Here is a 13,244-nt window from a genome sequence, read left to right on the forward strand (position 1 = left end):
TTTGAATCGCGTGGTACACTAAAGTTCTCCATCACATGCTTTGTCCTCAAATCATGTTTTGTAATTAGGACACATATACGCATTTAAATACAAGAGTTAATGCTTTATCTTTATTATTTTAAAGTAACACAATTGAATTATTTTTATAATTCATATCACCTGATTTTTTAGGAAAGGACGTTATGCGATCAATGCTGTACGATACAGGATAAAATCTGCCTTAATGTGCCCTTCAAAGTTTAAGACAAAGCCAATACTGACATGCACGACCGAAATAAGCAAAGCAAAATCTACCATCATGACTTACTTTCCGTGATATTCCAATTTAGATTTTGCATGTATAATGTTAAAACGCTACATTTCATCTTCTTTACGTTTCCGGGAAAATTCAAGAAAGTATTCCTTGATGTAAATGTAGTTCTGTGAATGAAGCAATACTATAATTTGTTTTGAAAAATTATTTAAATATGAAAAATATAAAAAGCTGAAAACAATTATCTTGTCAATACAAATGTTCTATGTGCCCTATCCGCTTTTTTCACGAAACCAGATATTGCTCATCTGAGATTGCACATAAACAGTTCGCAGTGTACTATTGTAACAGCATCGTTGTACGCTGCAGTACAGGTCGTAAACAAATACTTGCGAAAAGTTATCAAAGGTACCAGGATAATAATTTAGTACGCCAGACGCGCGTTTCGTCTACATAAGACTCAATCAAAATAAACACGACACAACACAATAATATCTGTTCAAGAATACCTCCCGCGTAAACCAACATGTGCAAACGCTATGTCAATTTCGCTGTGTTAAAAATGACAAATGAAAAAACATTACAGAACCTCAATTCTACTTCTAGTGAATAACAATCATACATTAGGGCTCGGCAAACATGGCAAACTTCAGTAATGCTTTTGGCGGTAGATTAAGAAAAGGCAAATTGAATATGGCAAATGTTAGAAAGTTTAAGCTGTCAAACAGGGGTAAAATATAACAGCCAAACTCACGGCATACCAACTCCTCTCGCTTCAGTTTTTAAATTGACCGTACTTGTCCCATAACAATCTGAATGATTCATTGAAGACATAGATTAGTTGTAAATTTACATATGGCTTCCATGAAACAGTTCTTAATTTGATTATGGTGATTCACTGCCAAAATTGTCGTTAAAACAAAGGCATGACCTAACTACTAACAGTCGTATGACTTATTTATATTGATAAAAGGAGAAATATTAATCTATAAATATTAGATGTAGTGGAAATTTTCTATAAGCTTACATGCCTTTTAAGAGCATGCTTTATAATTTGATCATTGATAATGAAAACACACAGAGAAAGAAGCATTTGGAGGCAGGTAAAATATTTAAAAAAAATGTATTACATATTTAATGATAATGTTGACTTTTCATTTAATTAAATTATCGAATCTGATTAAAATCTATGACAGGAAATGTTTTTCCCGTTCATATTGTTAAAACTTACCAGTAATGATTGTGTTATATTGTAGCTAATATATAAGAATAATTTAATTTTGGATGTAACGTGTCTTCTGATTGGCTGACGTTATTTTGTTATGAGCCCATAGACATGATTTAGTCATGTGACCGTGACGTCATCAACGTTTTTTCATGGTTTTCTACGGTTTAAAATGGAATTTAGGATTAAATCATAAGAAGTGACTGTAATATTGTTTCTGTCTATTCGAAATAACATAAAAAATGTGGTGCACACTGTTAAATAACCCGCTACGCGCGTTATTCAATGTGCACCAATTTTTTTTATGTTATTGCTTCTGTCGTTGATAACGTTAACAACTCAAAATATTAAATAAAAGGAAATACAATGGTGTCCTGTGTCGCATACAGTGCCTTTTAAAATAGTGTTCACTGATTTTGGCAGGATCTATACATTTTGTGTTTTACTACGGTATGTTGTGACAGATAGATAAATGCGTTGTTGTAAATTGCGTTAAATTCCCTACATTCTAAGTACAAATGAAAAATATTATAAATTTTTATCAAAAAGAAAACAAAACCTGAAAATTAATTAGTTAAGTGTATTTCTTAAAAGTTATCAAAAGCAGGATTATAATTTAGTTCGCCAGACGCGCGTTTCGTCTACATAAGACTCATCAGTGACGCTCATATCAAATTATTATAAAGTCAAACAAGTACAAAGTTGAAAACAAATTCAAATAGTAAATTTATTAACGAATTTCACTTTTAACGAAATCCGTGTTAAACAGATAGTTGTCCGCTAGTAGTCAATTTTTCGCTAGTTCAATTTCAATGTTCTCTCGATGTCGCACATATGCTTCCTGTTTTCATCAAATTCTTGTCAACGTGCCTGTTTGTAAGTTTTGATTAATCCGCATCATCCTGTTGTGGTAAACGTTTTCCAAGGGATTCTAGATTCGAGAACTCCTCAGTGTCGTTACCTCTGTTTTGTTTTGTGAAATAACATTCCAAATAAAACTGAGGCAGTCGTCGTATTGCTTATGTTAGTAAGAACTTGGTAAATATTCTAATTTAGTTGGTCACATTCGGGAACACGAACCAATATTGTAGTCACGACATATGGAACATATCCCCTTTCATCTGAGAAATGCATATTCCATAACGGTCAACCATTTCGTTACGTTGAAATGATTTTATCTTCACTACTTGGAACCTAATTTTGATAGCTTCTTTCTGAGCAGCAACCCTCCATCAAGGAATGTAAAAAAATGGAGCATTGTCTCAAATAGGAAATATACCCCGTATGTAGGCGCTACTTGAATGTTGTTACATAGTTTATTGATTAGTTCACAATTAGAGAAACTGAAATCATCTCTATTGTCCTAAAGTGAATGTTGTTTCATAGAATAGAGAAGTTCAAAATTGGAAAACTGAAATCATCATAGTACCGAGATCAGATCGTTGTGATATTGGTATCACACTATTGACTTTACAGACGAATATCGAACAAGATACAGATAATTTATTATTTTCTAAGCGTTGACGAAGGAGCCCACGCCACGCATACACATGAAGGTGATGTATACGGTCCATTTTCTGTTTCTCCTGGAAATGTTAAAAAACAAAAATCAATATTCAGGAGTTCTTAATGTAATAGACTGACCGCGCCTGCAGTTGTAACTTTGTCGATTTTTTTTTCTGAAAAGATTATACAAGTTGAAACTTCAAAGTTTTACTTTCCTCCTTATTATTAATTTGCACGTTATATTTTTTACGCGTAGACTGTAAGGATTAATCGTAATACCAAACAATTCAGTTTATAGACGTTCGTAGCTGAAAATAACCGGGATATCTAAAACTAAAGAGATAAAACTGGCCGATAGGATAAGAGAAGAACTTTTTATACGAAAAAAAAAAATTGATTTTATGAGACAAAAAAGGAAAGAGATGCCAGAGTTTCAATACACCAGGAGAATATAACAAACAGAACATAAGAACTAGACATACGTGAACTGGTAGTTGATGAGAAAACGTATCATATATGTACCTTTGTGGTGGTTGTCGATAATGGAATGGTTATTTTCAAAACAGAGCTCTCTAGAGTTTATAATTTTTAATTAATCGTATGCGTATACTGCTAAAATAAAGAAAGTGGAATAGAAAATGTACACAAGATCCTGAACAAACGTAAATACTGTGTGAATGATTAATATGTACTTCAAACAAATTAAGTGCGGTTAGAATTATCTTATTCCTTTAGAAGACGAGTATTACATTCATTTGTAAATAGTTTGAATCAATCCTTAAATACAGAAAAATAAAACAATTTTCATATCGTGTAATTAAGATTTTGATTTGCAGCAAATCACATCCCAATAGATAGTCATATTAACCCAGATTATGTCATATATACTGTATAAAAGAGGGACAAAAGACACCAGAGGGACAGTCAAATTAATAAAGAGTCTACTTAACAATAAAACTCAATACTTTTGTATATGATCAGGAATGGTTAGATCATAAATGAAAGATATCTTATGGATCGCAAGTGGTATATGTTTTTAAATAGGGCTGCATCATTAACATGATTCATGGAAAAAGTTATAAAAAATTAATTTGTTTCCTTAATTTATTTTTTATTTCAATATAAATATAATAAGGAAACTTATTGCATTGTTCTAAAAATAGTTCGTCAATAATAAAAAATTAAATCAAAACCTTCCTTATATTTCGAAATGGTAATGCAATAGATAAATGTAGTGTGCTCAAATGTGTTAAACATTATTGCGTCATTATTGTATAGTATGATAATTTGTGTGTTTCAGCCAATTACATGGAATTTACGTTTTGTTCATTCCGAGTATAACTTTGTATTGTAAACCTAGTAAAATTCAATATATTTTTCAAGTTAAGCCAAGACATAGTATACATACTGATAATTTGGATAACAAGTTGAGAATGGAAATAGGGAATGTGTCACAGAGACAACATAGTATTGGTGCATTTAAGTCATTTCAAAACCTCACTGATACAAATGAAAACTTAAAAGCTGAAAGGTTTTTCGCTCTGTGAATTTTCCAAATCAGATGATGTTGAATGAACATGGAGTTTTGAGATAGATACCGCTGTTGTTACATTTTTTATTCTATTTTACTATTCGCATTCTTACTTTTATCAGCTAGTTAACATGGTGGCTATTTCGTTACAAAATGTAAACTATGAATGTGACGGTATCGTACAAGATACAAGCGTAGAAATGTTAAAACAGTTAAAGATATTTCTAGCGGTTATTTAAGAAAACATTTTTTCGTGCGGGCTATATATTTATTGGAAAGTTTTAGTTATTTAATAGGGAGTAAGGGTTAAAACAACCAAACACACACGAAATACCTATCTCCGCTTCAGGTTAAGGATTGACCGTATTTGTTCCTTTGGAATCAAAAAGATTCGTTGTAAACTTACACATGGCCGAGGCTATGTGTAAATTTCTCACAAAACTCTATAGGTTCCATGAATTAATTTGCAATAAGATTATGGTGGTATACAATATATACTCTAAAAATAATCGATGACATCAAAGGCGCGATCTAAAAATCGTACGACTATACTATATTAATAGCAATGGGGAAATATTAATCTATTAATAGAAGATGTGAATGGAAATTTTTAATACGCTATAAGAGCATATTATTTTCATTGGATCATTCGTAATAATAATAAAAAAAAGAACAGACACGGAAAGACGCATTTCGTGGTAGGTAAAACATTTTAAGATGGTTTTAATTAAATGTATGTCATAAAATTTAAATCCTGGTATCTAGGATGAGTTTATTTACAACCACCGGGTCGATGCCACTGCTTGTGGAGATTTATTTGGCCGAGGGTTACACCAGCCCAGTAGTACGCACTTATCTATATATATTGATTAAATTTACAAGAAAGGATGTTCAATATAAGAGCAAATACGCCAGCATAATACGCTACTATCTTTATCAACTTAATTTTTTTATTAATAAACAAAAGTAAGACACAACCATGTTTATATAATTTAATTTTGGATCTTCTGATTGGCTGACGTTATTTTGTTATCAGCCCATAGACATAAGTAAGTCATGTGACCGTGATGTCATCAACGTTTTTTCATGGTTTTCTACGGTTTAAAATGGAATTTGGAATTAAATTATAAGACTGTAATATTTCTTTCTGTCTATTCGAAATAACAGAAAAATGTGGTGCACAATGTTAAATAACCCGCTACGCGCGTTATTCAGTGTGCATCAAATTCGTTATGTTATTTTTTCATAGACAGAAAAAATATTACAGTCATTCCTTCAATAATGAAATACAATGGTTTCCTGTGACGCATACAGAGTCATCTATAAAAAATATTGACTAATTATGAATGAATCTATTGCGATGTGCGAACAAGATAAATGTTTCTAGGTTTAAGGTCTAATATTAATTTTGAATATTTTGGTCACATTCGGTAACAGGGAATGGGATGGTATTAATAATAAGCAGAACATGTTCGCTATCATCTGTGAAACGGATATGCCATAACGTTTATTCGATTCGTTGGTGCGTCTGCAAAACATACGAAGGGACAATTTTAGCTTCACCACTTAGAAATCTATGTTAAATAGCATATTTCTATCAATGAAATCATTATATGAAATAAAAGACGAGGAATATTATATCAACTGTTGATATAACCCATAAGCAGGCGCTGCTAGAATGTTGATACATAGAAATAGATAGTTCACAATTGGGAAGATCAACACATCTCTTTTGTAATAAAACTTTTGTTTTAACCGACACTAATTATCATTTTCTAAACGTAAGTCAAGATATGAGGCAGTTTGAACTGTATCTGTTGTATCCTTTTTCTAAAATTCGATGGGATATATGCATTCGACATAATCACCAAGATTTTAAATCATTTAGCTAGAGAATATAACTTATATAGCACCAAGGAGGGTTGAGAATACTGCTAACTAATTTCGTTTCTTCCTAAAATGTTTTTGTATCAAGTCAGTCTCATATGAATAAGGACCCAAATCGGCAAAAGAATGGCAAAGTTTTTTGGAATGAGAATGACGATTGTTTAAACCTTAAAATACCTCCTACCTATTGTTCCACGTAGAATAATCTACAAAATCCGTTGCTAAATGTTGCTTTAAACTTGCAGTGATCAGGGTATCAATGTGACTGTCATATGAAGCGCTGTTCCTTTGTTTTTTGTATGTGTTCTGATAGCTATGGCTATACTTATGTCGAGGATACATGGACATGATGGATACCCGATCTCTTTTGTTTTTCTATTATATGAATAAAGATTGATGTTTTGTTTGTAATACAAATTAATATGATCAATGCAATAACTATATTGATGATCAGTATTTAAATTGATTGTAGGAAATCATGGTTAACCTGGTCATTTACATACTATTGGTAACAGTGTCCTCAGTACAACAGAAACCATTGGATTTTAAGGATAGAAATGTTCACAAATTACCAAACAATGTATGGAAAATGAGCGAACTAGACATGCACCTTAACAAACAAGCTACCAAAACTATTTTAGTAACAAGATTTACCACTAAGCCTTTCATTTCGTCTTCAAAGACAAAGAGACAGTGGATATCTACCCCTAGGACCTTCGTTGACGCAACAAAAGTTAATACTACGTTACAACATTTTATGAGCATAAGAGAAAAACTCGTTACAACTAAAAATTCAGTCTTATCTGTGAACCATTCTAATATTGGAAGCAGGACAAACGCATCTGTTGCAAATCTCTCTTATATAAGTTATATTTTCACTGTTATAGGAGCTGTTTTTACAACTATTTTACTATCGTAAAACGAAGAAGATGTGGTATGATTGGCTATGAGACAAAAATACCACCAGAGCCAACATTACATTAACAGTTGGACTATATCGGAAGTATCATGAGGAAGAATGTCTATGTTTCCGTCACATCTCAGGGCAACGTCCATATTGAGAGATATAGTACCGAGATCAGATCGAAGTGATATTGGTATCACACTATTGACATGACATGCGAATATTGAACGAGATACAGATAATTTATGATGTTCCTCAGCGTTGACGAAGGAGCCCACACCATGCATACACATGAAGGTGATGTATGCGATACGTTTCCTGAATCTTCTAGAAATGATAAAAAAGTGAAATTCAACAGTTCTTAATCTGATGCAATGACCACGCCTGCAGTTTTAACTTTTTCGATATTATTTTCTGAAAAGTTTTATACAAGTTCAGACATGAAAGTCTTTTATTAACTTTCCTACTGAAAATTAATTTGCATGTTACTACAAACAAGATGTAGACTGAAGGGATTAATCTAAATACCGAACGATTCAGTTTCTAGACATTCGTACCAGACAATAACCGGGAAATCTAAATCTGAAGAGACAAAACTGTCCGATATGATGATGAGAAAACTTGTTATGCGAAAAAAATAACACAAATTAGATTCTATCAGACAACTTAAGGAAAAAGATGTCAAAGTTTTAATACACAAGGAGAAAATTTAAACAATTTGATAAGCTGTGAATGGAAAAAGAGAGGTTACAAAACATAAGTGGTCGATAATTGAATGGTTATTTTTAAACTGAGCTCTCTAGATAATTGTCAATAAACCGCTTGCGTTTTCCGAACTGCTGAAAAAAAAGAGGACAGAAAATGTAAAGCGAATGAGTAGGATGGACAAATATATCGGTCTTCACACATATTAATTGCTTTTAGAATCAGCTCATTTCTTTACACTCATTTGTAAATAGTTTGAATTATTTTATTTTTAGATAACCTCAAAACTCTGATTTTTTAATTGTGTATTAAAAATTTATATTTGCCACACAATCACATACCAGTAGATTTCCTGTTAATAAAATTTCTGGAATATGTCATGCTCTTATATAGTGAATCAATTAATCATGATTTAAAAAAAAAAAAAAAAAAAATATATTGAATTTGACAAGACTTACAATGCCAAGGTGTCAAACAAAAAAAAATACAAAATAAAATATGTGGTACAAGTATATTTGGGTAATAAGAAAACTCCTCAACAGATACCAAAGGATGTCCATGCATTGCTTGCCACACAATTACTTATTACATAAACATCATCATCCTGTGGTTATTTGCAATTATTTAATGACGCTACAAAATTGAAAAAACTATAAATGCGCAACATAAAATGTAAACCCATTTCTTAACCGTTTTAGCACTTGAAGGAAGATTTGTTTTTTGCCTTACAATAAAAGATAGCCCCATGTCTTTTAACAACTCTCTCTTCAGCAATACAATTATTTCCTTGTATTACATTGTCCACATTTTGAAATAAAAAAGAGAAATATTCAATAGTTATCAAAAAAGGTTTTAAAAAAACTGTGATTTTCAATTGATGGTGCAATCCTTTTCAAGGACATTATACCACTTAACATATCTTGCCCAAATGATCTTACGTTTCCTGTTCATACATTTGTATTAAGTACTATACAGGTTTATTAAATTTGATGTTAAATAGACTTTAAAAAAATGCGTCAGAGATTACTTATTGGATACTTAGAGGAGTAATGAATACATAATAATGAATTGTTAAACCAGGAAGACAGTTTTCTTTGTTTAAAGTACACATCTTATATGACAAGCAAAGATAGTTTAGTGTTTATTTACTTTCGAACTGTTTTGAATCAAGCGTTACTGATAAAGACACATTGAGCGGATCTGATAATAATTAAAAAAAAAACATATTTAAATGATGTAAAGTTACGTTTTTCGCCTACAAACATCAAATCCTTAAGTTCTAAAAAATGTGTTCTTCATAAAAATGTTTACAAAAGGCTTCAAAAAAATAATTAATTCTCAGCTGTTGAATACATGAATGGAATGAGCAATCAATCATGATTAAAAAAAAAACAACATTTCGGTCTCCATTTGAGATACACGAACTCAAGGTTTGAAAATTTCACTTCATCGGTTCCGGAACTAAGAAAATCTGTTATCATGACAAGAAGTGAAATATGACTATCATATATACAGAGTTAACATAAAAAAAAGAGAAAGAACAATTGTCAGAAAGACAACGTTTCACAAGAGAACAGATTGACGTAGAAGTTAAACTATAAAACCTTCTGCAATGAACGAAACCAAACCGCATAGCTAGATTTTAAAGGCCTTGAAATGACTACGTAAAATATCCAAACGATAATTAATAATCTGATTAATGTATATAACAATCAGATTAAAACCACACTTTACGTTGTTTCACTTAGTAGAACTACAAACAAATATCCCGCGCTGGTATTGATAAATAGATAAATTATGTTCTAATGAACTAATAGATATTTGTTTTTTGCAAAATATATCATGTATATATACCATGTATACCAGATGTTGTCTGTTTAATGTGTTTTAGCCTTTGATTTTGCTCATTGACAATATAATGTCCTCTTTGAATTTTCCATGGGATTCGGTATTTTTAAGTCAATGTTGTTTATTATTACAAGGGTTTAATACTATATAAATCACGTAATTCATTTCTGAAGGTTGAGGTTCATATCTAAAGTGCCTTATACAAAAGACTTTAAAACTGGCATTTGCAGCTTTTACTGATTATAGAATTTCTGTAAAAGACATTTCCTTTTTATGAATATAAAAATATACATCTTGATTTGTCTCGTTATTTTCAGTATTTGAGCTCTTTTTTATATTATTACACTTGGAAATTCCATAATTCATAATACACAGTATAATGGAAGGGGTCATTAACCTTAACTTGCTATATAATCCGAAAAAAGTATTTAAAAACCTGTATAACATATATAACTGGTAAAATTCTTCAACAAATTACCTGTTAAGTTCTTCGTATTTTGTGGAAAAAAAGATATCATTGAGATGCATATGACTTAGAGACATTTTTTTTTAATAAACCAAGGGATTTGAGTGGAGTGTACTCTCAGTGGCACTAATACTACATCTTCTTTTATGGATTATTGAGCGTCCAACAAGTAGGCTTTGACGTATTCTTTTAAGAGTCTACTTATAACAATAAACCTAAATAGAATTGGATATATGACCAGGAAAGGTTAGATCATGAATGCAAGATATCACAGTGGTATCCGTTTGTTGAATTAGACTGTATCCACTCACATTTTTTTTTATTGAAAATTACAGATTTTTTTATTTTTTTTTTTACTATCAAAATTTTTTTTTTTTATTTCAAAATATATATCATGCAAAACAGGAACTTAATTGTATTGTTAGGAAAAAAGTTGGTCAATTATGAATAGTTGAGGCCTTCGTTTACGGATAGGAAAAAATCAAAACCTTCCTGATATTGCGAAATAGTTATGCTCTAGATCAGAGTAGTGTGTTCATTTCCAACATTATTGCGTCATTAATGATTGCATACAAGTATGATATTTGTTGTGTTTTAAGCAATCAAACGGAATAAACGGTATGTTCATTCTTAATTCAACTTGACATTGTAAACCTTGTCAAATTGAATATATTTTTCAAGTTAAGCCAAGACATATAATATATACTGATAAGGGGATATAAAGTTTAGACTGGAGAAATGAGGAAATTATCAAAGAGACAATAACCCGACCAAAGAGCAGAAAACAGCCGAATGCATCCAATGGGTATTCGACTCAGTGAGGAAATCGCGCATCCAGAGGCATGCTTCAGCTGACTCCTAGCCAAAAATGTGTACTAGTTCAGTGGTAATGGACAACATACTAAACTTGAAAATATGTAAATGAGCAAAAAGAACAGAGGCTCCTGAATTAAGACAGGTGCAAATAATAGGCGGGGTTAAACATTTGAGGAAACTCTCTATTTCTAATAAGTCTCCATGTGTAAAATGTGAACAATAATAGGTCACAGAACTGCATTAAGCACGGATCCATGGGTCACACCTTACAGCAAGCTATAAAGGTGCCAAATTTATGTTGTTTATTATCAAAACTACTATTGTAAAACAATTCAAATAGGATAACCAATGATATAATATCTTTATATAAAAAAGATACGAGAACGTTCCTGAACCACATCTACAAATGACTAGAACTGACCAACGAGCTCCTAACTCAGGACAGTTACAAACAAATACAGAAGGTTTCAACTAGTAAGATGGTACCAAACCCTCCCCTGACCTAGGATAAAAGAACACAAGAAGAAGAACACACTATACCAAACAATAAACGAAAACAGATAGGTTAAACAGCAACAACCAACAACCACTAACATCTGCACTACATATTCCTGACTTATGATAGTCGCATATACAATGCAGATTGTTTTTTCTTTAACAAAACCCCGCATATACCATTAAATCTTTCGATGTGCGCCAAATGGTGACTCATGGTTTAAAATATGGTCACTACAGGTCTTCTTTTAATTGGCAGTATAATAAAGTCAATATCGAGCGTCTGTTTGACAGTGCGGGATGTACGCAGCCACCTCCGGTTGGAATTGGCAGGAAGTATGATGCCCCTCAAAGAAAGAATTTCACGCTCTTTAGAACGGCAAGATCTCTTTAACATTTAACTCTTCGGGGGGGGGGAGGGGGGCTTAGTTGGCCAGTTGTAAGGCAAAATGTTCTGGCCATACCCACTAAAGCCGTATTTCTTAGTGACAGTCTAGTCTCAAACCTTCATCCAGAGCTGTCTATATTACAGGACCTACCTATTGTATGTATGTATTATTGGATTTTTGTCCTGAACATGCATCAAATATTTGCCGTTGGACGTAAAGTCACCAACAATAAATAAATAATAGCAACCACATGATTGTGCTTAAGCTCAAATAACTTATAAAACTTTTATTGGTTAATACTTCAGTTTTATCATGTACATCTTTTGTATAGTAATTTTACTGTTTGCAAAAGTATAAATTATTCTAAATAATAGGGATGTTCTGGTAACTAACAGAAAACCCTGGCCGTTTTTGGCAAAACTTTTTTGATCTTTTGTTCCTCGATGCTGTTCGACTTTGTGCTTGTTTCGGCTTTCAAACTTTTGTATCTGGGCGTCACTAGTAGATCTTATGTGGACAAAATGCACTTCTGGCGTATTGAAATTTTGAATGTGTTGCCTTTTGTTGGCTGTTGTTCGTGTGTTTCTTTGTCAATTGTGTTCTCCAATTTATTTATATTGTAGTCCTGTGGTGTTGAGTTGTCATTTTAATGTTATATTTCACATGGCTATAAAAGAGGGAGGTTTGGCATGCCACAAAACCAGGTTCAACCAACCATTTTTTCTATTAAAAATGTCCTGTACCAAGTCAGGAATATGGCCATTGTTATATAATAGTTCGTTTCTGTGTGTGTTACATTTTAACGTTGCGTCGTTTGTTTTCTCTTATTTTTTAGTGTAAATTCACATTGCGATAAGACGTGTCACGGTACTTGTCTATCCCAAATTCATGTATTTGGTTTTGATGTTATATTTGTTATTCTCGTGGAATTTTGTCTGATGCTTGGTCCGTTTCTGTGTGTGTTACATTGTAGTGTTGTGTCGTTGTTCTCCTCTTATAGTTAATGCGTTTCCCTCAGTTTTAGTTTGTTACCCCGATTTTTTTTTGTCTATGGATTTATGAGTTTGAACAGCGGTACACTACTGTTGCCTTTATTTAAATTCTATATTTAGTCTACACTAGCACATTGACTGAAGAATACACATATTCTACCTGGTCCGAGACCACAATTATTTCGTAGTGCATTTCGTTTAGACAATAAACCTTTAAATTCTATATT

At 32.0% G+C, this 13,244-nt stretch overlaps 1 long non-coding RNA gene across 1 annotated transcript; it reads left to right on the forward strand.

Moving 5' to 3' along the window:
• The first annotated feature begins 4,343 nt into the window (after positions 1 to 4,343).
• On the forward strand, positions 4,344 to 8,385 carry LOC139503217 (uncharacterized). Its single transcript, XR_011659067.1, has 2 exons — positions 4,344 to 5,213; positions 6,875 to 8,385. It is a non-coding gene; the product is annotated as an uncharacterized lncRNA (long non-coding RNA).
• Positions 8,386 to 13,244: the final 4,859 nt, after the last annotated feature.

The sequence above is a fragment of the Mytilus edulis genome, chromosome 14, assembly GCF_963676685.1.
Source record: "Mytilus edulis chromosome 14, xbMytEdul2.2, whole genome shotgun sequence".
Classification (NCBI taxonomy): domain Eukaryota; kingdom Metazoa; phylum Mollusca; class Bivalvia; order Mytilida; family Mytilidae; genus Mytilus; species Mytilus edulis.